General features: G+C 38.7%; 1 long non-coding RNA gene across 1 annotated transcript in view; it reads left to right on the forward strand.

The window, feature by feature from the left end:
• The first annotated feature begins 686 nt into the window (after nucleotides 1-686).
• LOC137850261 (uncharacterized) overlaps nucleotides 687-25,570 on the forward strand; it is a 70,242-nt gene continuing 45,358 nt past the window's right edge. Inside the window, exon 1 of the long non-coding RNA XR_011092410.1 lies at nucleotides 687-820. This is a non-coding gene — a long non-coding RNA (uncharacterized lncRNA). The remainder of the gene's footprint in view (nucleotides 821-25,570) is intronic.

Genomic DNA, 25,570 nt, shown 5'->3' on the forward strand with positions numbered 1-25,570 from the left:
GTGGGGCTCAAGTTAGGACACTTAATTTCACAGAAATGATCAATTGTCACTTTTCAACTAACATCTGGTACCTGTCTCTAGCAGCCTGTCCAGCCATCCAAGGCATTCTGTGGAAAACAGACTGGTCCTCCTTTACAAGTATACATTGCATTCTTCACCCTTACCAAGAACACATTTCTTTCTAGGGCTCACAGTTTAGGGCCACTTCTTTCAAAGGAGAATCTCAAGCCCTATTTCAAGATTATTCTGTTATTTTATAGACCAGTGAACACCATTTCATTTTATCTTCCTGCCTTATGGTAGACAGTCTTTTGTCCTTAACAGTACTTACTTACAAGCTGTGAGCACATCTACAAAATAACAATAATCACAGTCTGATGGAAAGATAAGGCTATTTGTATGAGAAAGAGGAAAAAAAAAAAAAGAAGAAAAAAAAAAAAAAAAACAGCCATAACAAAACAAATGCAAAAACAATGGAAAATGCACTCATCTTTTTAGTCTAGATTGTGAAAGGACTCGGTAGTATGGTTGAGAAATGTTGATTGCAGTATTTAAGACTGGTTGTAGGGGCAACTGTAATCTCTCTAGCCTTGTCTGTTGTCACTGCTTACTTTCTGACCGGTACATGCATTCTCCTTAAAAGTTTCTCTCTCCATATTGCTGTGCTAAGGGATTTGTTGTTTTGTATTACAATTGTATGTCCAATTTCACTCCAAAAGCTTTCTTCCCTGCTGTCTTGAGTCTCAAAACATCACTGAAGTTGATATATCTGTTTAGGTATAGATCTTCTCCTTGGACCTTGGCATTTCTTGGGCTCCAGGTAAGACTCTACTGTTCCTTACTGCTCAGAAATCACAGTAACAGGTCATAGCCAAAAGGGAGAATCAAAATGTACAAATTCTTGTCCTAGTCCTTACCTGAATACAGAACAGGGGTAGCAAGTTATTGACAGCTACTTGAAAATACCTTAGTGTCACTGGCTTTTCTGGAATGAGAGAGGATATGAAACACGGCACAGGAATATTTTAACCAAGGTCAGATCAAAGTGCTTATGTTTAATCTCTCAACAATAATATCTTATTCTTCAATGTTAGTCCTAAAAGTGATTTATTCTAAGGCAAAGGAGGCTTATCTGCAAAGTAAGAAGAAAATGCCTCCATCAGACACTTCTTGATGCAAACTCATTTGCATAGGAAGCCCTTTGATACTGCAGTGAAGGGACATAATTCCTGCTAGGTGCTGAGCATTCATGGTCTTGAAATTCATTTAGGCTTGTTTGTCCTTGGAACCATTCATGCACTTGAATTTAGCAAAGCACTCTTAGCACATACCTGGATTGGAACCATAATTCTTACTAGATGTAAGGTTTGAGTTGTTTCATCTTTAAAACTACCCTCATTTTAAACGGTGACTTGTGTAACCTTCAGTGTGTCCCTCCAGATTAAAATGACTCAGTCTTACTCCAATAGATAGATCTCCTTGGGAAGTTCATGCATAAACTATATTTAAGGAAAATAGCTTGTAATTATGCATAGGTATTAACAACCATCCCATCTGATTGTAATGAGGATAATTTGCATTATTCCCAAACAAAAAGCTTTGTTAGAAGAGAGTTATGGCTGAAATGCTTTTTGCTACAGTCCAGCTAATGATCAGAAAACCATTATTCTACCTAGCTTACAAAAGTTCTATAGCTCAAAAAAGTTGGAAAGGCTGAAGATGAATAATTAGTGTGCCAGCATATTCACCATCATTACTTAATCCTCCATTATTCACCACTAGATTTTCTTAATTTATGTGTCCTTTATAAGCTTCTTTCTCTTTGTTTGGCTCTGAGAGAAATACACCGTTGAACTTACATTGCAGATGTAAATACAGTCTTCTCAAATATGCTGTAAAGGTCTTTGAAAAGATTGTAATCCCAGGCTTCTCTTGATTATGCCAGAGGTCAGTAAAATCTTGTACTAAAACTGTGTGTTGAAGCAGAAGAACAATTTAGCTATTAGCACTGGAGTGATCAATCCATTTGAAGACATGAAATGTGTAGATTATATAATCTAGAGAGAGTTTGTGTGTGGAAGTTTGTGTTTAACAATGTGGTTTATGAACTTGTATGGGATGAATGTACATACAGCATAATAAATAATCTGTTAGTGCTACTAGTTGATGTTTTGAAGCAGCCTAATAGAGTCATGCATCTAACTCCCTTATGTCTTTGTGTAGACACAGTATACCAGAAATAGGAAAAGGACTTGAATAGTAATTACAAGCATATTTTGAAACCTATAGAGGGTAGAAAAATGGATTAAGGGCATTGTAAATTGAGGAAAGAGAGGATGATGAACTATGTTTTTTTGTAGCTAAAGGACCAATATACTTTTGTGGCCTTGAAAGTTTATATGAATTATCTAGCAATTGTACAGTATGCTTGTAGCAGTGTTTTCTTTGCAGAATGCTCTAACTCTGTATGGGGTTTGATAGTTTATTTGCTTTTGGAAAAGTAAAATGGAACAGAAGGCAGAGGAAAAGAAATGCAGCTCGTGGGTGTGTGGGTTTCTTCTTGTTTTGTATGAAGGGAATATTATTTAAAAGGATGTTTCCATACTAGGGAGCTACAATGAGGGATAATGAAATCCCTGATCTGCACAAGGAGAAATATCAAAAAGAGGTAGTTTTTCAGCTAATGTTGATTGGCATCATTAGTGAAAATCAACAGAGAATCAGTGGTTTTCACTACCTGAGAAGCTCACCCAGAGTCCTCAAATCTCTTCTAACAACATACAGCAAACTAGTGCAAGGTCTGTGTCATATTATAATCAGGTACCTGTTTACTAGAATTCAGAAACTTAATTGTAAATATGTGTAATGCATCTTAGTTGGAATTAACAGGGAGTGTATGTATATAAGAATAAATAGAGCTGAATTTGTAAAGCTGTATAAAGTTGTGTAAAGCTACATGTTATTTATATCAAGCCATCTATGAGTACGTTACTTCAAGGGTTATTTTAATATCCAAAGTCTTTATACTTCTCAGTAGACATTTGCTTCGGCTGTCCTAAATTCAAATATGTTGGACTTTGTGTGTTGCCAGAAGTAGTCATCACATTCGAAAAATAAGGAAGTAATTTCTGTGGCTGACAAAGAATTCCTGGGCTACATACTAATTGCTGAGCCTGCAACAATGAAAAATATAACCCTTCTGTCAATATAATTTTCAAAACAACAGTGAGGCTACATGAGCTTTCATCGATGATTACAAAGAACAAATGAACTCCAGAACCAGTTAAGCCCAGATATCCATGGATTTGTGTATTGTGCTCAACTGCAAAGTCTTAGGAAAAGTAACTTCTGACTGAAGCCATCCTTGTGTTTGGGAAATTGATCCAGGATGTATTCTATGTGGATTCTCTAGTCTCTAATGAAACGTTGGCTCCTATTGCGGTTCTTCTCACAACTATGGTTCTCAAAGTCTCTTCTCTCTAATCAGCTATTTGCGTTAAAAACTAGCTTAATTACTTTCTATATGTTTTTCCTTTCTGTTAAGTTGGATTGAAATCAGGCAGTAGGTTCAACAGTCATTGGGGGAAGGGATTCAAAGTCACATAGTCAGGCTGACTATAATCATCACATTTTCATGAGAAAAAGAATAAAGAAAGAATTTCCCAATCCAAGCAGCTGAAATTGCAGTCATCCTATGACTCTCTGTCATTGTTTTCCCTCCATCTTTCTCATCACATTTTGATAGCCCCTCTCCTCTGATTCTTATTCCTGCAGAATGCTGCATGCATCTCTTTCCCCATGTTCCTCCTATTTTTCTCTTGGGAATGTCTTTCTTATCCCTATCTCCCTAGGGGTTCATAGCTCAGTAGAGTTGCTTTTGCTCTGGGGTTACAGTCTAGAAAGTGAGGCATCAGAGGAATTTTTCTTTGAAATGGGAAGCCTGCCTAAACACATCCAATGCATTCAGTAGGAGCACTATTCCACCCCCCTACCCCACTTCCCTGCATACGTTTGGTTCTCTTAATTGTTCATTGCTGTTCAAAGCAATTTCCTTGGTATACACATTTTCATTAAATGTAATGAAGGAAGGACAATTTAACATCCCACCTGTGACAACTCACTGCTTCAGATTATGATGATCTATTCCAAATACTTCGGCTTCAGTCAAGATTTTGATTAGTGGAAAGAAGTAGCCTCTGCATAATTAAGATTGTGTCCAAACCTTATTTATTCTCAGCTGGTTTGATTTAAAAGTAAAAGTCAGTTAATTAGATAAAAGATGAAGACAGCTCCATAGCACTCACTGGCAGAATATCTGAGAAATATCTGAGTTTGTCTCACTCATTTCATGTTCTAAAAATTTTGTCACTTAAGCAGTCTGCAGAAGAGGGATAATTTATTTGTGGGTACACTATAAGAAAAGCAGAGTAGCAGATAATAAAATACAAGATTTGAAAAATCTTGTGTAAATCATATTTGGGACAATTTGAAATGATTCTTGATCTTCTGTCATGCAATAACTCATGAATGGTTTGGCCTAGAAACTTCAAATATGATTTATTCAAGAGGTCCGCATCCTTCCCACTCTGCATAAAAGGAGAGAGTTGGTGAACTTGGAAACTATCTCCTGGAAAAGTGGAAACAGCAGAGCAGCCTGATGGGATCTGAGATAGCTTATTGTCACTGATATTATAGACTTCTGAAGTCTTGACATAAAAGAATGGACAGCAGCAATCTATATTACGGTTGGAGAGGGAGCCCTAGTCTCCTTGAAGCCAGCTGTTCTTTTAGTAAAAGATGACTGTCATCAAATCTTACTACATTGGCACTATTCTTACTGCTATCACCACCCCACACAAACAACACACATTCATCCATGTATAAAGAGGGTGCTTGGAGTTTCTCTCTGTGACCCCGCTCTTAGGTCCATAAACCACAGTGCCCTGAGCCAAAAAGTCATTTTATCATTTATTCTTCTTGACTTTCTAGTTTCATAATATTGTGGGAGTACTCGAGAAATATTTAGGAGGGAAAGAAAGGAGTTTTTCCCTGTGATGTTAATTCTACCATCACCACATTGCTCTGGATGCCATCCAGGGTTAAAGAACTCACTGCACAAAGCAAACAGCATAGCTGTGATAACAAGTGATTGCAGCTTTAGCAAGAAAGAGAACACAATAAAATCTGAAAACTAGATGTCAGATAATGACAGAGATTTATGCTGCAGACTGTACATGTGAATTCTGTACAATGTTTATTAAAAATAAGTACATTCTAACAGGAAATAATATTTGCTTAATTTTGTAAATGCATGTTGAAAGTTTGAACAGTGAATGTTATAATAACAAGCATGTTAAATATATCTGGGGCTGAGGAGAGTGTTAAAGCAAAATTTATTAACTCCCTACTCATTAAAAAAATAAAACAGTCAATCAAAGAGAAATAATATGGAAACATAAACCTAGGGTTCCCTAGAGAATAATGCTTTTGTCTCCTTAGTTCTATCCTTTATAACCTCCTACAAAAGTAAATGCAAGCTTGTTGCATGTATCACAGCTCATTAACATTTCAAATTGTTCTTTCTTCAATATAAATACGAATAGATCTCTGTGTATGAGGGGGATGACTTATTTTAATGGCTGAAACTGATGGTCAGAAATTGTTTCTCAAAAAGTATTTCCAACAGAAAAAGGGGAGCTCCAATAAGACTGCCTGCTTTTGCTTCTGGATGTGTCTATGAAGTACCTTTAAACCTGGCTTCTCTTGTATTTTGTTTGGGAAGTCTGCGATGATATTTCATGCTGTAATAGTTTTCTTATGTCATCATTTTATTCATAAAAGAGGTCTGTAGAAGTAGAGTTCCCACACTTCCACAGCTAGAGACACTAGGTAAGAGATGAAGACATTCTAAGAGATGTCATACAACTTGCTGTACAGAAACAAAACATCAGAGACCCCAAAAAACTCTGAGGAGACTTGGCAAAAATAGTATTAGTAATCATATTGTTTGGTTTTGTGTCAAACTACTTCATCCTTTGCCATTTTTTCCCTAAAGAAAAACATGAGGATTTTTACCCCTTTGCACTTTTACAAGAAATCCTTGTGTAGAATGCAAACAAGTCTCTTCAACTTGAGCTAAATGAAGAAGAGACAGAAGACACAAAGAAGTTTTCCAAAGCCTTTCATTTTGCTAGAGTTATGAGCCTAAAACAAAACACTATCAAACATCTCTTACTAATTTTTAAGCTTCTATCCAGAAATTTGGAGATGTTGAAAAACCTACCAGTAAATAGTAAATGAACCGAATTGGGAAACTGGAGTTTTTTATTTGTTTGTTTGTTTGGTGATTTATTTATTTATTTATTTATTTTTTCTGTTCAGTGAAAGAAAGGTAGATTATTGTTCTTTTCTGTCCCACTTAGTGTTTCTGTGAAGGTGCTGGTGTGCAGGCTTGTTTTCAAAGCCTCAAATTACACACCAATTGTTAAATAAAAAGCCAGCCAACCCTGTGTGAAGAAATTGGCAGTAAGTGCTACTTGGAACAGTTAGTCACTAATTTTACATTGTCATTACATATTTTTATTCCATTTAGTGTCAAATGATACAAAACAGCATCCATAGAAGTAAACCAGTGAGAACTGACCTGGTAGTAAAATAGTGCAAATTCCTTTTACAAGGCAAATGATAATTTCTGTTATACAATAAGTTTAAAAATATGTTGGTAATCTTAGCTAAAATCTCACTGTGTATGTTACACAGAGAAGCCTGAATTTTCAAGAGTGAGTTTTTATTTCTGGAGACTGACATCTCAGACTCTTGAGCCCTAGGCAGTAACTTGCAATTTTCCTGTAACAGATTTCTGGGTTTGCATTGAAATAGCTGCTTACAATGTCTTCTAAATCTACCTTCCATTTCTTGGAAGCAAGAATTAAATGTTTTCTTTTTACTCTGCAGAGTTGTTGGGGGGGATGGAGGGGTGCTAACATATGTTTCTACAAACTAGTGATGGTGAATATTATATATGCTATGTATTTGCATGGTAACTCTCAATCTGTAGTCTCTGATGTTTGGCCTATTTTTAGGTGAATAAACAAGTCTTAAATTGCATGTACAGGGGCCTTATCTATATTCGGTTAGAGGATCACAGATATGTAGTTTGAGAACTGTGGTGTCTGAGGAAGCAGACGAGTAAAAGATACCTTCAGTAGGTCTAAATAGCTTCAGATAAACTGTCTCAGGATGCAACCAAAACCCAAGATGGATGCTCATGGTTCCTCCTTTTTCTTCAGCTATCATCTGATTTGCTTCTTTCTGTACTATCCTTCAAGGAGGCTGATGCAGCCAAACAACCTCTTTTATCTCTTCCAAAGGACCATGGCATCATCTTTTCTAGTGCCCCTCATAAAAGTCATCTTCTGCTAAGAGATATATTTAAATAAAGGTCTCAGATTTCCCCTTTCCCTATATTTTGTACTGTCTGCCTCCAGGCAGAAGCTTGAACTCTATCACGTCTGGAAATAGCCAGCACATGACTAAAGCCATCACTACAAATAAACATGAAATGCTAATACTCAGCAGAGCTGGTGAAGAGAGAGCCCCTTCATGCTGCTGGTAACCAGTTAAGTCCTTGCCAGTGAGTTGTTTTGTTTTTGTTCCTGCTGTTAACAAAAAGTTTTATCACTGACCTTGGATTCATGTCAGTACAAAAATTAGCACTTTTCTTGCTTTGTCATTCCCACAGGAAGATTATATGAAGTACCCTTCGCTAAAGATCTGAACCCAAGTGTGTCCTCCTCAACCTGCATACTGGAATAGCCCTATCTAACTGCTTCTTTTGCTTGCACCTTCACGTGGAGCAGCACAGACAGGTGCTCTCATTTCTTTCCACTGACACAGACTATAAGGTTCCTGGTGTCTCCAGAGCAAGACCCAGATATTCTGCAGCAGGTCCTTGTGGTAATCAAATCCCACACAATCCCACCTGGAAGCCTAGCTCCTTCTGAGAGCGGTAGTTGGTCTCTGCAATGAGTGTCTGAATGTGTTGGTCTGCTTAATGTGTGACTGAGTTTTCTGAGGTTTCATGCATGCTGGAATGTTTAATCTTCAGTAACTGAGTTGTTTTTGTTTATGTATGAAGACAGATAGCAACATGCTGCTCTGTCCTTACATAAACACACATACACAAGGATAGGCAGAGAGAATAGAAATGTATAAATGAATGCACAAAATTGGCAAGCATGAATATTCCAGATGTAGATATGGCAAAAATATATGGCAGGCAGATCTCCAGAGAAACAGATGGACAGCCCACAGCTATAAGCAGTACCTGTTCATGAAAGATGGGCAAATGCAGTGGTAAATGTCTTGTGACTCTTCAAAATTTAATTTGCCATGAAGGCCCATCATAAATGATGCAAGGGCAATACCTGCTGGAAAACTATCCAGTACTACTTCTTTTCCTCTTAACCTGTGGGATGGAAAGTTGTCTGACGGGTTACAATAAGCAAACATGAATGCAGATACGCAGAGATATGTCAGCACTTGACAGTTTTCAAAGTTTATTGTCAAACCAAATTAGAAGAAGTCTGCCACGTATGAGCAGGCAGAACAGCAGGCAAGCTACTGAAATGTCTGCAGTGAAATTATTGTCTTCCATGGTATTCTTACAACCCTCTCCTTCCCCTTGACCTCCATTTGCTAGTTCATAAGATATTAAGGTGTCAGCAGCCAAAAGGAACTGCTGGAGAAGGTTATAATGGCCTTATGTACTTCTCAGTCTCTTTCCTACTTAATTTGCTGGTACCTGTCAATTGTGATATGTGAATGGAAGGAGTAAGAGCCTTCTTTTTTTTTTTTCTTTTTCATTCTCATTCTTTTTCTTTTTCATTCTCTTTTTCCTTTTCTTCTTTTCCTTTTCCTTTTCCTTTTCCTTTTCCTTTTCCTTTTCCTTTTCCTTTTCCTTTTCCTTTTCCTTTTCCTTTTCCTTTTCCTTTTCCTTTTCCTTTTCCTTTTCCTTTTCCTTTTCCTTTTCCTTTTCCTTTTTCTTTTTCCTTTTCCTCTTAACAAGACCTGTTTGTTTCTTCCACTTCCTAGCATATTTGTAAGTACTTGAACACAATAACTTTTAGAAAGGATTGTCCTGTCTGCAGAAGTTCAACATCATTTCCTCTAAGGCTGTTCAGAGGTACAGATCTTCAGAACACATCAGATACACATCAGATTGGTGGCTCATCAGGTTGGTGTATCTTTATTAGCTTGTTCCTCTCCGAGCACAGTTGATGGTGGCTTCTTTTTCTGGCTTTCTTCATTAATATGAATGATGTAGATTTACACAGAAACAATTTTTAAACATCTCCCAAAGGATGCTGGTAATACATGTTTTAGACAAATAGACAACTTCAAGTGACTGTTGATGTGCAGGTATTTTAAACAGGAAGAGGTTATGCTTTCCATCCCACATTTGCCTGTGCCTGATGGTTTTGCACCAGTTTTACCCAGTACTGGGATTATGAGAACTCTCCAGAACGGGGCTTCATCTTAATTTTCAGCTAGAGCAACATAACCTCTCTAGTCCTGGAAGCCATAACATGGAGAATGGCAGTTTTGTGGTAATCCTGATTGTTATTAAGTTAAATATACATTTTCACGTGCACAGTGGTCAGCCTTAGTTAGTGTTACTCGTAAAATGGTGAGCCTAAGTCACACTTGCCAATGCAGAAACCCCAAGCCCTTCAAACAAAATTATCTGTCTCTGTCCTTACTCTAAGGCATGCTACCAGGCCAGCTTTCAGAGATCCCATCCTCTTGGCATTCAGAATTGCCTGATGCCCGCAGGGAAGTGAGGAATTAAATGGAATGTATTTTTAAAAGAAAAGCGAGAGCCCTCCTGCTGGAGCTGAATAAAGTTGAGACAGCTCTGTCAGCTGCATGTCTTCACTTTGCAGGGAGCTGTCAGTAAGCTCTTTAAAGTTGGGGAACTTATGAAGGCAAAACAATTGTGTGTGTCACTTGTAATCTACATGTGCAAATTATACCATGTTGAAAACAAAAAAAGCAACAACAACAAAAAAAAGCATTATTATTTATATAAATATATCTTGTAGATTTCATTAAGATTAGGTCAGGCTGTGGAGTTATCACATAGGCTTGTTTGCACTTTTGTTAATCTTAATTTGCAAGTGCTGATTAGTGCCACAAAATCCTCTTGCTGTTTACCGCAAAATCCTGCTTCTCTGCTTTTCTTGTCAGGAATACTCAGGAGGAGGGAGAAGGGAGGGGGGAAGAGAAGAAGGAGGCTTCAAAGCCAGTAGCCAGAACCAGAGGGAACATGAAAGTAGATTTGTTTGAATCAGGAAAGGAAGGGGGGGCTGGAGAGAGAAGCTTGCTTGCTGTTTTAACAGGCTCAAGCTGGACCTCCTGATAAAAAAGCAGTGGTGCAAGGACAGTGAGGATCAGTGGAGACAAAACCCTAGGGACAAAGGAACTCCTGAAAATTGAGCAAGTGGTGCTTCCCTGGTGCTTTTCCAGTTCATACAGGTTCCTACAAATGCTTCCAAATGGCCCATCAGACAACATGACTAATGTCTTTTATCTGCAGTTTGATTTTCTCCCATTCTCTCCAAATAAAAAGGTTGAAAACATGGCATATTGTATTGTTTTTGACAATTTTGGCAGTTTTGGGTTGCTAAATGACTGACTTTACAGTGCTGTAATCAGCTGGCTTTCCGTTAATAAAAAATGTAAAATAAAATATAATAAAATAAATTTATTTAATAGATGTCAGTCTGTATTAAATACTTGTTCATAGAGCAAACTCCCTGGCACACAACCCAAGTGGAATTGGGGCTCAGGCAGGCTAATCCCAACAGCGCTGAGATTCTGGCAAGATGAAAAGCCAGAGACTTAGGAACTGCATGAAGGAGACCATTGAAGATCAGCAGAGGTGGTGTGCTAAAGAAGTGTGAGGAGCACTGAGGAAGTATAGTGAGGTAGCAAGTGATGCTGGGTCAGGGGGATCTGTATGTGTGCATGCATAGCAAGTGCTCTCACACCAGGTCTGAAACTTGACCCTTGCTTTGACAAGTTTGCTTATGTTTTTTCATTATGCCTTTTTCCAGTCTCTGTTTCTTGCCATGCTATATTAGTATCCCATATGAATCACTGAAGGCAACATCCTGTCACCTTCTCACGTTTTCCTAAACCTTTTCTTTCTCATAGGTATTCCTTCATGTCACCATTTAAATTGTGGCTAAAACTCTTTCCCAACAATATTTGATAACTGGTTCAGGTTTTTAGCATATAACTGTGTTATCAAATATTGAATAATTACATCAAGCTATTAAAAGTGCATGAAGGGTGTGAGTTTGCATTGTCAGCATCACTCCCAAACTCCTTCCTAGAATCTCGTCCTTGGATTGCTTTTCAGTGGCTGAACCATTACTGTATGGAGGAAAAATAAAACTGCTTTCCAAAGACCCCAAGGGTGGATACGGTAAGAAACACGTACAAAGTTTTCTCAAAGAAAGTATTCACAGATTTTTTTTCTTTTATGAGTAATATGCTAGAAGAAATTTTAAGTAACAATAAGAAATTAAATTTATGAATATGCTGAGGGGTAATCCTTAGAGAAACCTTATCTATCTTGAATATTCATACACATCAACTTGTTGGGCATGATGACAATTACTGCACTGCATATATTCAATTTGCTCTTGTATATACAATATTATCTTCCATAAGGAACGGTAAACTGCAGAGCATATTTCAGTAAACACTATTCTGAATCAACAGAAATGGCTTGAGTGTGCACTTCCATGCATAATAATATAGCAATGAAAAATTGCTCTGACAAAGCCACTGAGCGTAGGGGAGATCACATCCTCTGAGAAATTCCTCAGGGTTTGCAGGTTCTTCTTTAAAGGCTGGGAGAAACGTGTTCTGGTGTCTCCTAACCTGGGGTGGGAATGCTGTTGTTTCTTTTCTTCAGGTATATTAGAGAAAAAATGGAGGTAGTTTCATTATTCTTGTAGAGACTGTACTAACAGTGACAAATCCAGAGACTGCCCAATCCATTCATATACATCCACATGGATGCATACATGTATATGTATATTTGCAGGGTTACAGTTTCTCAATTTGCAAATGTGCTGTTTGAAAACTTTAAGCAGAGGTGCCCCCCAGCTGGCAACAGAGGTCTGTAGAACTATTTTGTTCCATTTTTTTTTCCGTCATATAGCCACTTCTGAACTCTTTAGGTGACCAAACTCATATCTCCTCTCATATTTTGGATACATGTCCAGCTGTGTGACAGGTTGCACAAGCCATTTTTATGTGACTTATCACAGGAGCGCACAGTTAGCCATCAGCCAAATACATCCAGCTAGCTGGATATGACATGCTGTATTGACTTTCAAGAAACTACATTAAAGGACCAGGTCTGGAGCTGAAAAGTTGTTGTCAGTAGATGCTGATTCATTAAAATGAACTTTTTTGTAGATCAGGGCTAACTTCTCTGGTATTTTTCTTTGGCATTATGTCAGCTTCTTTTCAATTAAAATGTTTTATTTACGAGGTCAAGATGATCTTTCCTTTTGGAATAGAAAGCAAATTTGAGTCTAAAAATAGGAAAAATTAGCAGATCTATTTAAAAATGTATTATTTTGAAATTTTCAGAAGAGACCAGTTCACCCTTCCAACTGAACATGTGAAAAACATCATCTATCTCACTTGAGATGGGATTCTTCTTAAGTAGTTTTAACAGTTTTCATCAGGTTGTTAAAATCCCTCCCTTACTCGGCACCATGATGGCTCTCTAACCACAGTATTCTTCTACCTTTTGGGTTTCTTCCTCTCTGCAGAAGTTATGCAATGATATTTTCAGATGTATTTCAAGGACATAAGCATTATAATCCATCTGAAAAGGAACTGAATGTTTTCAGGAAAGAAAAGAGCCACAGAATGTGCACATACACTTTGGGTTTTGCACATTTTTCTTTGCTTCATCCTATCTATGTACTTTATGTGTACCATGTTGAAGACTTCAGTATCAAATTCTCTATGAATCCAAACGGTTGGAAGTTCATTGTAATCTATACTGACAGAGAATTTGAGATACATACATGTGTATATACACTCTTTTTTTTTTTTTTTTTTTTTTTTTGAGAGTGTTCCTCTTCCTACTGCTGCCCTCCAGACTTTCTGGACTGAAACCCTTTCTCCTGCTCTTTTTTGATGTTGCTTCAAAGTGAAGGCAGGGATTCAATGGTGGAAGAACCATCACTTTTCCTTTTCAATTGCAATACAGTGAACTTAGAACACCTGCAAAGTCTTGAGGGGTGCAATGGTGTGAGGAGCTAAATTCCAGCTGAGGCAAGTGGTTAGTTTCCAACAGACAGAACAGTAGCCTTCTTCTGAAGAGACGATAACTTCTTGGCACACTTTAACTCAATCACTTATGATTATCTGACTCTACCCTTGAGCAATAAGGATAAAAGGCTCTTTTAAATTGACTTGAAGTCCATGTAAAAGGTTGCACCAGTTCAGTTAAATTCATTTTAAACCTGATTATTTAAATCAATGTCACTTTTGCATGCATACAAGATCTGAGTGTTAAGCTTTGTGGATGTAGTGAGTCGTACAGAGGGAACTGAAATGATCAATTTTTTATTTATTTTTTTCTCACAGTCACAGCTCACTGAGACTGAGAAAGGAGTTCCAAAATGTTGAAATTTGGCTTTCCTGGACACTTTCCTATTCAAGGTATTTCAAAGAGCTTTTCAGTAATAAGCTAGATGCTGGTGCTACAGAGTCTGAATAAACACACACAAAGACTTTTAATTGAACAGCAACAGCTCCAACAGAGCTATGGATGTTAGAGTCTCTGTTACTAAAGGGGAGACTGCTGACAATCTGCCTCACTTCTTTGGACACCCTTGTGGACGGCCTTCATCCCCATGAGTCTGAATTTCCATCTGACAGCAGATACCATTGCAATATTCAAGCTCACTATACAGCTTCCTGCAGAGTATGTTCATGGTATGGGTTCTGGAAAGTTTGGTGAGGATGCTGTGAAGGAGGGCAGAAAGAGTCCTTCTGAAGGGCCAGACATGGAGGCAGAAGCTAATAGACCAAGTAGAATTGCTGGTGTGGAGTGAATATGTTATGGTTTCTGCCAAATTCAAGCTGCAGTGAAGGATTTTCATACTCTTTTTCTTGGGCTGACTTCATGTTTGACAGTTAGACAGAGAGTGAAAGCTGCTGCTGGATAACTAAACACTCAGATAACTAAACAGTCAGAACCAGCAAAACACACACACACACACACACACACACACAAGCACCAGTGCATCACCTGGAGGCATCCCAATTAAATGGAATTACCATCCGCACCAAGCCATAGCTATCACTATTAAATATCATTAGGCTTAAATTAGGTTTGCTCCAAGAGATGTCCCCATCAAATGGATTTCCTGATTAAGTTCAAGTGGCATGTACTTTAATATACTCTGTTACCATACACATGTGATTTTCCTAATTTTATTGTTTCTTTGACTCCAGATTTCTGGCTGTCGCAGCATTAAGTCCTCCGTTAACCCTTAAGTGCAAGAACTCTGCACCCATACACAAATCCTTTTATCTTTGAAACTCCATCTTAGTAAAGGGAAGATAGATGTTTGTTTTGTTACGTTTTGTTTTTAAATCAAGCCTTGGTCACGTAAGAAAAATAGCATATTGAAAGGCAAAGCTGACATAGTTGATTTGGGAATTGACTGAAATTTTCAGCAGACTGAAAGATGATGTATGGGTGAGTGCAAATGATCAAATGTATATGAGGTATTTTTTTCTTTTCCTGCCAGAGTTCTCACTCATTCCAACTTGTCTGGACTGTGACAACCCTAGCTGAACTTTCTTCTCTGTGGATGTTCAAGTATATTACAGCACTGGTCCTCTGCTCAGCTGATCATTTCCTATCTATCCTGCTCCTCTGGTTGCAAATTACCAAATTAAAAACTTGAAAATCTCTGGCATATGGCCATTGAAAACTGAATGGATTTCCAGTCTTATAAATGAATGCTTTGAAAACACTGAAAAAATATGTCACAAATCAAATATTTGTAAAAATTGGTTGTGTCAAGAACCTGGGAAAGAAGAGTAGATGAGAAAGAAGAGCAGAAACTTCATTTCTGTGTTGGTGTGAGAGGAGACAGGACAGGACTATGGACCAGCAGAAAATAGGAAGTGTATGGAAAGAAGACAAATTTGGAGGAGGCTAGGTATATACCATTCCAAAGTAACTCATCACAATCAGATGTATTTTCCAAGCTAAAATTTTCTACCATTTATGCAGGGGTCTTCCTAAGTGGCAGGTGTTATATCTCTCCACCTTCTGCTGAAATAAATGGGAAAAAAATACGTATATGTCCTGGAGATCCCAGCTCACGCTGTCTATTGAATGAGGCCCAGTCCAGCCTTCTGGAGAATGGAAGATGTGTATAGAAATCACTTATCTTTCTTTTCTAAGCAGTCGTTGGAGATTCCTGTAGATGTGCAGGACAAGAGCTGAGTAAATCAGCAGACTTTCATCCATTCAGCTCATGAAGGCACTGAACAGCTCTGTTTCTGTTAAAACCTGAGTGTCATATAAAATAAAGAAAGAAAATAAGGACAACATAATGCATTGCAAAACTAAGTAATAAAACTTGCCTTCTATATAGCTCACTTTCTTCACAGACTTCACTCAGGATCCCTGTCCGCATTTTATAGACAGAGAAACTGAGGCACAGAGGAGTTTAGTGGTTTGTCCCAGCATTACCCAGAGCAAAGAAGTGAACTACATTTACTCCACCCCTAATCTGGGAACTGGTGAAAATGCAAAAGAATTAGTGCTGATCTGAGTAAAGAAATTTATTTTCCCTGTTCAAGCTACCAGGACAGTTGTTCAGGCTGTGTTAAGAAGAAAACAGAGTGAGCATACATTGTCTTTGTTGTGGATGTTGAAAATCTGTTCTGTGTCACATCGTTGTGTAGAGGACACTTGCCTGGACTGAGTGTTTGGACCTCACCAGAGCTGTCAGTAACAGACAGACTGGAAATTACAGCTCCTCCTTCAGAGTCATTGTGCACACGTTATAGTCTTCAAAATAAAGTTCTTATTTATTATATACTTTGCTCTTAAAAACACAAGCTGAATGCTTCTCTGAATGCCCTTCTACAGCATAAAAGCCTTTCTCACCCTTGTGATTTTCCCCAGCCGCCTCAGGTGTCTGTAGTGCTGCAAACAGCAATTAGAGGACATGGAACTTGTCTGTCAAGCAGCTCCAAAAGACACTGTTTATCCCTCCCCTTGTTTCCTTCTAGCTGGCACAAAACACTGCGATTAAGGTATGTACTTTACCTCAGGGGGCTTTTTTTTTTTTTGTATGAACATAAATGTTGTTCATACAAAAATAATTTACTCCTCAAGCCACTCATTTGAATGGACAAATATAGATAGAAGGCTGCATGCAGATGAGTTAATATGTTCACTCAGGTCCTGCAACTAGTGCTTTGTTTAGCTGCCTTTAGGCTGCTCTCCTCTGTATCTTCCTTAGATCTTCCAAATCACGTCTTAGAGGCAGTAAGCTTTTCTCAGTGAGTAGCTCCAGGTATTTCTCTCAAAAATGTCCTTCATTCAGGAACCTTTCCAACACCAATGCCCAAGGCTAGGAAGACTCAGGCCCATTTTGCTCTTGATATCCCCTTCTATGTTGCAGTATGTCTCATAGCTAGGTAACAATGCATTCTCTGCCCTTGGGATCTGACAAAATATTGTGTACACCTACTGCACTTAAAATAATAGCATGTATGATAGGACATTCAACTCTACTTTCCATTGGATTAACACTGATCTCAATTTCTCAATTGTCCTTGGCAGGACAGATTTCTAAGCAAGCAAAATATTTAAAGTACCCATATTCTCTCTCTCTCTCTCAAAAAAAAAAAAAAAAAAAAAAAAAAAGCACACCATGTTTTTTTCTTAATTGACAATTAATGCGGTAATGGAGTCTTTATGCCCTGGAATACATATGGCTGCATCATCCCTCTTACCTTGCGTGAAGCTCATGAGCTCATGACATAGGTTTGATGGGTAATATAAGTATATATCATTTTCTTAAGAGGCAACAGCTGAAATTATTCTTATGCCCACAGTTGCACCTAATAACATTATCTACAATCCATACAAAAAGCATCAAAGTATTTTGATGGTATTTTCACAGCTCAGATTCATTCTCTGCTTATTTATGTCTACCAGGGAAAATAAAAAATAGCCCTAAGTCTCCATTCCTACTACCTAAGAAGACAGAACAAGGCTCCTTTTGGTGGTACATGGAACGAGGATGAGACACAGTGGACATAAATTAAAATAAGAGAATTTCAGACTGGATTTAGTGACAAATTTTTCAGTTTGAGGACAGCCGAGCAGTGGAACAGGCTGTCTAGAGGCACTGTGCCTCCAATTCCCTCTCCTTTGAGGTTTTGAAGACCCATATGAGTGTAGCCATAAGCGAGCTGGTTTGACCTTACAGCTGACCATGCTCTGAGCAGGAGGTTGGACCAAAAGCCTCCTGAGGAACCTTTCCAACCTGAATTATCATATAGTCCTGTGAAAAGGCACCTTTGTTGTGGTTTTCTTTTCCTTGGAATGTTCATCCAAAGAAATAGACACAATATCTTCATGATTTCTTGAAATCCTATATCCAGCTAAGACAGAATGGCTCCCCAGAAAGATTGGGCATACATACTGTATGTGTTAATGCATTCTCCTGATAGGATGTCCTGCTTTTGGGAAAGATGGAGTTAATTTTCTTCATAGTGGATGATATGTTGCCATATTTTTTATTTAAGAAAAAAATAATTCTGACACCAGGCCAATGTTTTAGGTGTTTGTTGAGCAGTGCTTACACAGAGAAAATGACTTGTCAGCTTCTCATGCAGCCCTGCCAGCAAGGATGCTCAGGGTGCTCAAGAAGCTGGAAGGTGATGTAAGGAGGACAGCTGATCCAGACTGGCCAAAGAGATATTCCATACCATATGATATCATATGGAGCAATAAAACTGGAAGGGTTGGTTGGGAGGTCAGCTGCTGCTTGGAGACTGACTCATGGGTGGTTTTACCACAAGTTTTACCTTTTTTTTTTCTGATTCTCTCCCCATCCCACTGGAGGGGAGTGCACAAATGGCTGTGTGGTGCTTAGCTGCCTGCCAGGTTAAAGCACAACATGGACAAAGTTGTCACTGTCTGATGAGGACTTGTATGTTCTGACGTGGATGGTATTAGAAGACCTGCATATCCTGGTTTTGCAAGTCCTGGCATTCTTCTAGGAGCACTCATCCAGATGAACAAATATGGCAAATCATCTTTAACCTACAACCACCACACAAACAAATAGGATTTTACCTTGTTTTTATTGTAGTGAAGTAAATGTTATTAAATCCAATAGCTTCCAGCTGGACTGCAACAGTTTTCACTGAGGTAATATGCAGCCATACAATACAAATGGCAAAGGGCTGTAGGCACCTAGCAGAGGTGTCACAGTGGAATAAAATCCCAGCTGCTCTCCGCTGACTGGGTAGAGCTTAGTAGCTTTGGATAACAGGCAGGCTGAATCTTTCATCTCTCTAGCAAACTTTGAGCTATATTCAGATTGCTTGGCATCTAAATTCTTCTCTTGATATCAGATGGAGGAATGCTGCTGATTTTTAACTCATCCATTGATACTTTCCCCACCTCCTCAAGATTTTGTTCTGGAGCTGTTCTTTTCTTCAGAGGGCTAATACTGCCCAAGCCCTGGGACAGGCTGTGATGAATGCCTAGCTGTCCAGGCTATCCTCCATTCTGATATCATCACTTGAGTATTAACAGTGGAAGGCCAAATTAGTTGTCCTAATCCAGGCAAAGCTGCTCCAAAACTAGACCATAGGTTTAGGGCTATTCAATATAGTTAGTTGACAGAAGTCATCTTTTTATCATCATCAGACTGTTTATGTATCTAGCTTACAACAAGGACTTAAGACGAACAAACATTTTTGGCTGAAGATACTAAATTGAGGGTCCAGTATGTTTTTTGAAAGGGGCTTTGTGTAGGCTATCTTGGCATATTCCATCTGAAGAAACAAAAAATATATTTTTCAGAGACAGAATATGAATTGCATGACTACACCAAGGGTGAGAAATATGCAGTGTTTATATGAACACAACAAGTTGGCTACTTCCAGAATAGGAGAGGAATGCAACTCCTCCAGGACATTTTTCAGACAGTCAATGAACATTGACTTGATAGTAGATACTAAAAAGTTTGCCTGAAGTGTCTACAGTCACAGGACTTTCCTAGCTTAGTTGGATCACCTCTGGCTCTAGGAATACAATTTGCATTAAACTATTCAATGCATTTATGTAGTTTACCCTTGTGAATTCAGTTCCTGCTGCCTCAGTTTCTCCCAGAACCTTCAAGATTATAGGCTCTGTGTGCTCTGTGCATTACAGTGTTGAATTAAGGTCTGTGGGAGAATGTGTGTGTGTGTGTACATAAAACATGTTTTTATCTGATCAAGACTACAGTAGTGAATAACATATGTGTTAATAAGTATAAATGTAGCAGCACATATGATTGCACGTGGATACATGAGGAAGTTTTATGCATCCATTTGGCTCCAATTTGCTTTTTGCCCTCCTTATATAGCATTTTCATCACTGTTTAATGAATGAATTTAGCAGCTGGCATTGTTGGGCTGATGCTTTTAAATGCTGTGTGCCTACTTCAATCTCATATACTGTGTTTATCTTGTCATCTGTGCTGTGGTCATTATTTATGGCTGAATGACTCTTTGATTTTGGAAAACCAGAGTCACTCTGCTCATCCACCATTCCTTTTAGCAATTTCTCTTCCCAAACAAACCACAGCTTTTTGTGGCCTTATGAAAAAAGTGAGAACATCATGTGTGCCAAGACTGAACTGGGACATCTGAACAACTGTCTTGGAAAACTTTACCTCCCCTCACCTCCCCAGATATCGCTACTAGGCAAGGCAAAACAAAACAAAACAAAACACACACAAAAACAAAACAAAACAAAACAAAACAAAAGAAAGAAAGAAAAAAAAAAAAAAAAAAAACAAACAGAGAGCACCAAAAGAGATACAGGTAAATGTTATTATTTAATTTCTATGCAGGGCCATTGGTGCTTATGGGTAGTGCAGATCAATTAAATGGTAATTATTTAGAAGTTGAAAAAAGAATAATCCAAACCCATTAAAAAAAAAAAAAAAATCACAAGTTTTTCGTTGTTTCCAGGAAAACTGAGGTCAGATACATGTTCATTCATGCAAAGACATGCCTGCTTCTGATCCCAGTTTGCTGGCAGGGATCTCTAAGAAGCTGAGGACACAATTGCCTTGGCTCTGGGCATTTGCCAAGACATTTCAGATAGAAAGGGATGAATGGTCTAAAGGCTGGGACAGAAGCTTTCCCTAGCCTGGCTGCACTGCATGATCTGAGACACAGAAACGGATTTAGTACAGTGATCCTGACTCCAGTCCAAACCCCAGCTAGCACCTCTCCCCTTAGTGTCATCAAGCATTCAGACCCCCTATTCCTCCTCCACCCTGTGCTGATGTCCCTCCAGCCCTTTCCCAGGAGGATGTGTTCACTGATGTTACAGGGACCATCCAGCATCCTGCTGTGTGACTGAAACCACTGAACCCAAGCAACTTCTGGGCTCAGCATGACCACAGCAGTAAGAGCCTTCCTGATAAATGTTTAACATTACAGAGCTTTTTGCTCTGTGAAAATAAACTAAGGCTTAAACATTCAATTCTTTTCTGCTCTGTGCACATTTATGTTTTCTCTAAACGAGGCCACATACCCCAGCTCTGTTCCCCCTCCTCCCCTGGAAGTTTCTACCCTCTCATTATTTTAAGGCATCAAACTTGATTCAGTAAATCTCTTCTTTCAGAACTGTCATGTTTTAGCCTCAGAACACAAGCGCAGTATTTGTTCCTGGCATGCTTTCTTTATAATGCTTTAAAAGCTGTTACAAATGTCTTGTTTCCTTCCAGCCACAGCTGTATTAGATTATCTGTTCTTTTTTTTTTTTTTTTTTTTTTTTCTTAAAGGAAAAAATTGAAACACCTGATGCGAACTCATCCCTTTAGAACAGCAATGGATTCACCGCTTTGTACTTCCCCAGACCAAAGGTTAACCCCTATTGTCAGTTATTAAAGGTTGTACTGGATTCAAGGAAGGAACAGCATTTGTCAGGGCTTCTAGGAGAAAAATCAAAACACGAAATTTCCAGAGTGTATCTGAAATAGGCAGCCTGTGGGGGAGAAACTGGGTTTGTTAAAATTGCAAAAGGTTGAAGCAGAAAGGCAAAGAGAAACTTGCTGCAAAGGACCAAACGTCTCTTTTCCCATGGTTGCCCCAGGATGTGTTGGGAAAAGGGAGCTGCTCCATGGTTTGTCTGTTTAGGTGGTAAAAACAAGGCACTAGCAGAAAATGTTATCAGGAAAAGAAACACACACACAAAAAAAAAAAAAAAAAAAAAAAAGAGAGAAACATTCCCTACCAAGATTTTAAATTGCACTAAATGAACTTTATAGAACTTGTTTCAAACACTGCTTAAGTACCATTTCTTTAAAACAACAATTTCCTGAACTCCTGGAGTATCATCAGAGATATATGCTCAAATTTTGTTGTAGATTTTGTCTTTTTGAAACAAATGAATGGGATCTAATAAATTTTATGCAGATGTGTCTTAGTACAGTAGACAGGAGCTTAATTATTAAAGCTAAAAACATAAATATGCCTTAACGAGAATGGTAGAAACAAAGCAGTGTGACTACTGCCAGTGCAAATCCATCCTGGTGAGTGTGCTAGAATGCTATATAAGAATCAACAATATCATAGATAATGGCAAATTGGTAAAAAGAGGTGAAGTATTCCCTCAAAACTGATAAAAATGCTCCCAGGAGAGCAATTCAACATACAGTGAAAAGAAAACTTCCATTATAGGTTTAAAGACTATGTACAAGCAGAAAGTGAGCAGGGGAAGGCTGGACCCCACCAGTGGGGAGGAGAGGAACCGACTGGGAACAGGTTTTTCTGATTCCTGTTTATCTCCTGTGAACATTTTCCATTGAGGTAATATGAACTGCTTTCTTTCTTTCTTTTTTTTTTTTTTAATTTTTTTTTCCCTGTCAGGTCACTCATTCATACATAACAACCCCAAGCACAGACTGATCTACAAGCTTCATGCCCTGTTGTTTCTCACTGCTGTAGTGCTCTGAATGTTTTTGTTGCTGCTGCTGCTGTCCCTAGAGCAGCAGAGAAAGTTGCCCCTTGGTGGCAAATGGAGGAGCCTTCCCATGCCAGAAAGAGGCACTGAGACAAAAGCAGGTGGCCATTGTAGAGTGATGGGTGAAACTGGAAAGAGGAGATCTGCATCTATCTGTGGCTGTGTAACGAAGAGCTGTTTCCTGACTGATTTTTCATGTCCCACTGACTCTTTTTTTGGTTCATGGCTTAGGCACAAAAGAGGCATGCCCTCTGCCTCCTGCTAGTTTCGTTCAAAATAAGCACTGCATGCTTGATGCTTACCCTAATGCATGTGCTGGGGCCTCTCTTTTCCTCAGTTTTCAGTGACTTTTATCTAGGTCCTCTGCTTGTTTATGATTTATGAAGCTTTCACTCTGTCTATCGCATTTAACAAGCACTGTGAAGAAAAGAGAAAGCTTTTAGCTCCAAGGCGAAAAGAGAAAAGCAATGTTTTTTCCTATTCCTTTAATGCAATTTAAAGGAGATTGGAAGTTAAAGAAGCCTGAAAGTGAAGGGTAGGATGGCAGAGGGAGAAGAAAGAAACCCCCAGATACCTTTAATTTGCCCTGGAGGAGAATGTTAGGAAAGACAAGTATGGCTTTTCCCCTCCAGCCCCAGAACAAAAGTGTTTTCTAGACACACAGATTGGGTTTGCAGCTTCCCCAGGTCAGCCAGGCAAGGTAAAGGGACCTTGTACTATCCTCATCCTTTTTTATTACCTCTACTAAACCAAGTGGAGTGTTATTTAATTAAAAGGGACATGTAAGGCTAGGTCAGGCAGCTCAAGCAATAACGGAAGATACCCAAGGCAGTTCCTCATTTTGGCTGAGATGCTACAGAGTTTGGGGGCCAGAAAAAAGAGGCACTGTTATAAATCACCTGTTGCTCAGAAATCCACTCTTTCTGGGGAGTGAAGGCAATTGGTGAGACATGTGGGATAACCGCCTCTGAGGCTGTGGCTCAGGCTCTGGATCTGAACAGAGGTCTTTCAGAGGGCCTGAACAGAAACCATAAGTTTGTTTCACTGGCCTATAAAGTGTTTGCTGAACCCCCTTGGAAGTTAAACCACATACATCCCCATCAGTTTTCCAGCAGCTTTCATCCTGTGGACACACTGAGCTATTTTCTATATGCAGTAGTATAAAGTCAGTGAGGTAGGTCCTTGTGCTAGACACCATCAGATGATGGGATCACCATCAGAGAAGACAGGATGGCAGCAAATCCTGCAAGGCATAGGACTTCATTTGTTTTTTAGCCTGAGAAGAATCCTTCATGAAAGTCTTTACTTTTGTTGGAGACCTCTCTAAAAATGAATAACTAATAAAAACATGTCTTTGAACTGTTATTGTGACCCACAAAGACGGAGGACTGCACCTCTTTCTATTCACACAGAATTCAGATTAAGCAGCTCATTCGTTACATAGGATCTGAGGCCTGTTGAAATCGAGTAAAAAAGAAAATGTCCATAGGATTAACAATCTTTGACCAAACCCCAAATGATGAAACCTTTGTGGTGGTGAAGAGAGACCTTCCAGCCATTCTGAATAAAATTTTCTTTTTTATTTTGATACTTGTTTGTTATTATTTAAAACCTCAAACTCTGAGCAAAGAATAGCTGCATCAAAATGCCAAAAGACACAGGACATTTATTATTGATGAGATATATTCCTCCTTACCCCTTCAGTCTTTTGAGGAGCCTTCCCTGAACATTGGTAGAAACAAAGGCATATAGTCCCAATAATTTCTGAAGGCAATAAAGTAAGAAACAGGAGGAAGATTACCTTTTCATATCTTTGTATGTGTCAGAAAAGGTGAAAAAGGCCTTCTACACCATTGTTTTCCATTCCCAGGTCTCCTTTGATCTCTTCTAACATGAGTTTTAAGCCCAAAGGATATTATTTTCTAAATGTTCTAGGCACCAGCAAATAGATGCTAAAGACAAAAGTACCTTCTCAACTATAAGTCACTGTAATTAGTCCACAAAATAGACCAAAATATCTAAATGAAATTTAATTATAGATAGAGCAAATGATTTCGGGAAAGCAAACTGTAATTTTCCGAATTAAGACAGAAATAAAAATCCATCCAGAAAGGAAAAAAAATACTTTAATTATACTTTAGGTTTTTCCTCTATCTGATTGCAGAAGAATATGGATAGCAATCATTGTAAGACACTGAATTTGGGGTGTGACACAGCAGGACTCTGGTATCAGTAATCCCTCCTATTGGGTTTAGGGGCATCAAAGAGCCCAGCAAAGTCAAAAGCATCACTCTCTTTTTGATTTCCACAGTCTTTGAGGTATGGAGAAAAGGCAATGATTAATGAAGGCTTCTCCATTTTATTCATAATTCTTCCACTTGGCCACTTCCTAATTGTTCAGCTTTAGTTGTACCTAGGCTTTTGATCGTATATACAGTCAGGATTGATGGATTTCTTCATCTTGGGTCCCCTCTTCATGCCATAGCTCTGGCTCTTTTAGTGCATTAGAGGTTAAGTTTTGAGCAATTTTCTTTCCCTGATACTTCTTATTCAGCCTCAGGTGTTTTGTAATTAGATCATACAGTACTGTGATATATGTGAAAGGTGCTTTATAAATCAGTATATAATAACAACATAACAATACTGCATCCATTTGTTAAAGAAGAGGGAGAGTATTCTGACTGCACAGAATGTAATTTCCCCAAGGTGAACCTTGGACAGGACACCAGGCCTAAAGAACACCATTGCTGTGGGCAAATTGTTATTCATATCTTTAAAGAGAGAGTGCTACAAAGGATTGGAGCTCAAGAACCACACAGGTTGTCACCCTGTCATGCCTGGAGTCACCATTTACATTATGTGTGAATTTGTAAAGTCACTTGGAAGTCAAGAGCTGGGCTTTCACAGGTGTCAAGGTGTCTAAGGGTAATCAATAGGCACTGGGATTTTCACACCTATCTCTCAGAGTCTCAAATGAGAAAAGGTACTTAAGTGCTCTTTAGACACCCTGGTGCCTCTGAAGATCTGGCTTTTCATTTGCCTTTGCTCTTGTGTCTCCATACAGCAGAACTAACGCTACCTGCCTGGCAAAGGGCTGAGAGTTTTCACCCTGTCATGAGCACATTTAGATTCACATCAGAATGGTGCTATTTAAAAAGCAGAAGGTGTGACTGTATTTTCAGGAAGCATTTAATGACTATCACATGTCAGCCTTTGACATACAGGTGACAAACACAGCTA

This window comes from Anas acuta, chromosome 1 (genome assembly GCF_963932015.1).
Source record: "Anas acuta chromosome 1, bAnaAcu1.1, whole genome shotgun sequence".
Taxonomy (NCBI): Eukaryota; Metazoa; Chordata; class Aves; order Anseriformes; family Anatidae; genus Anas; species Anas acuta.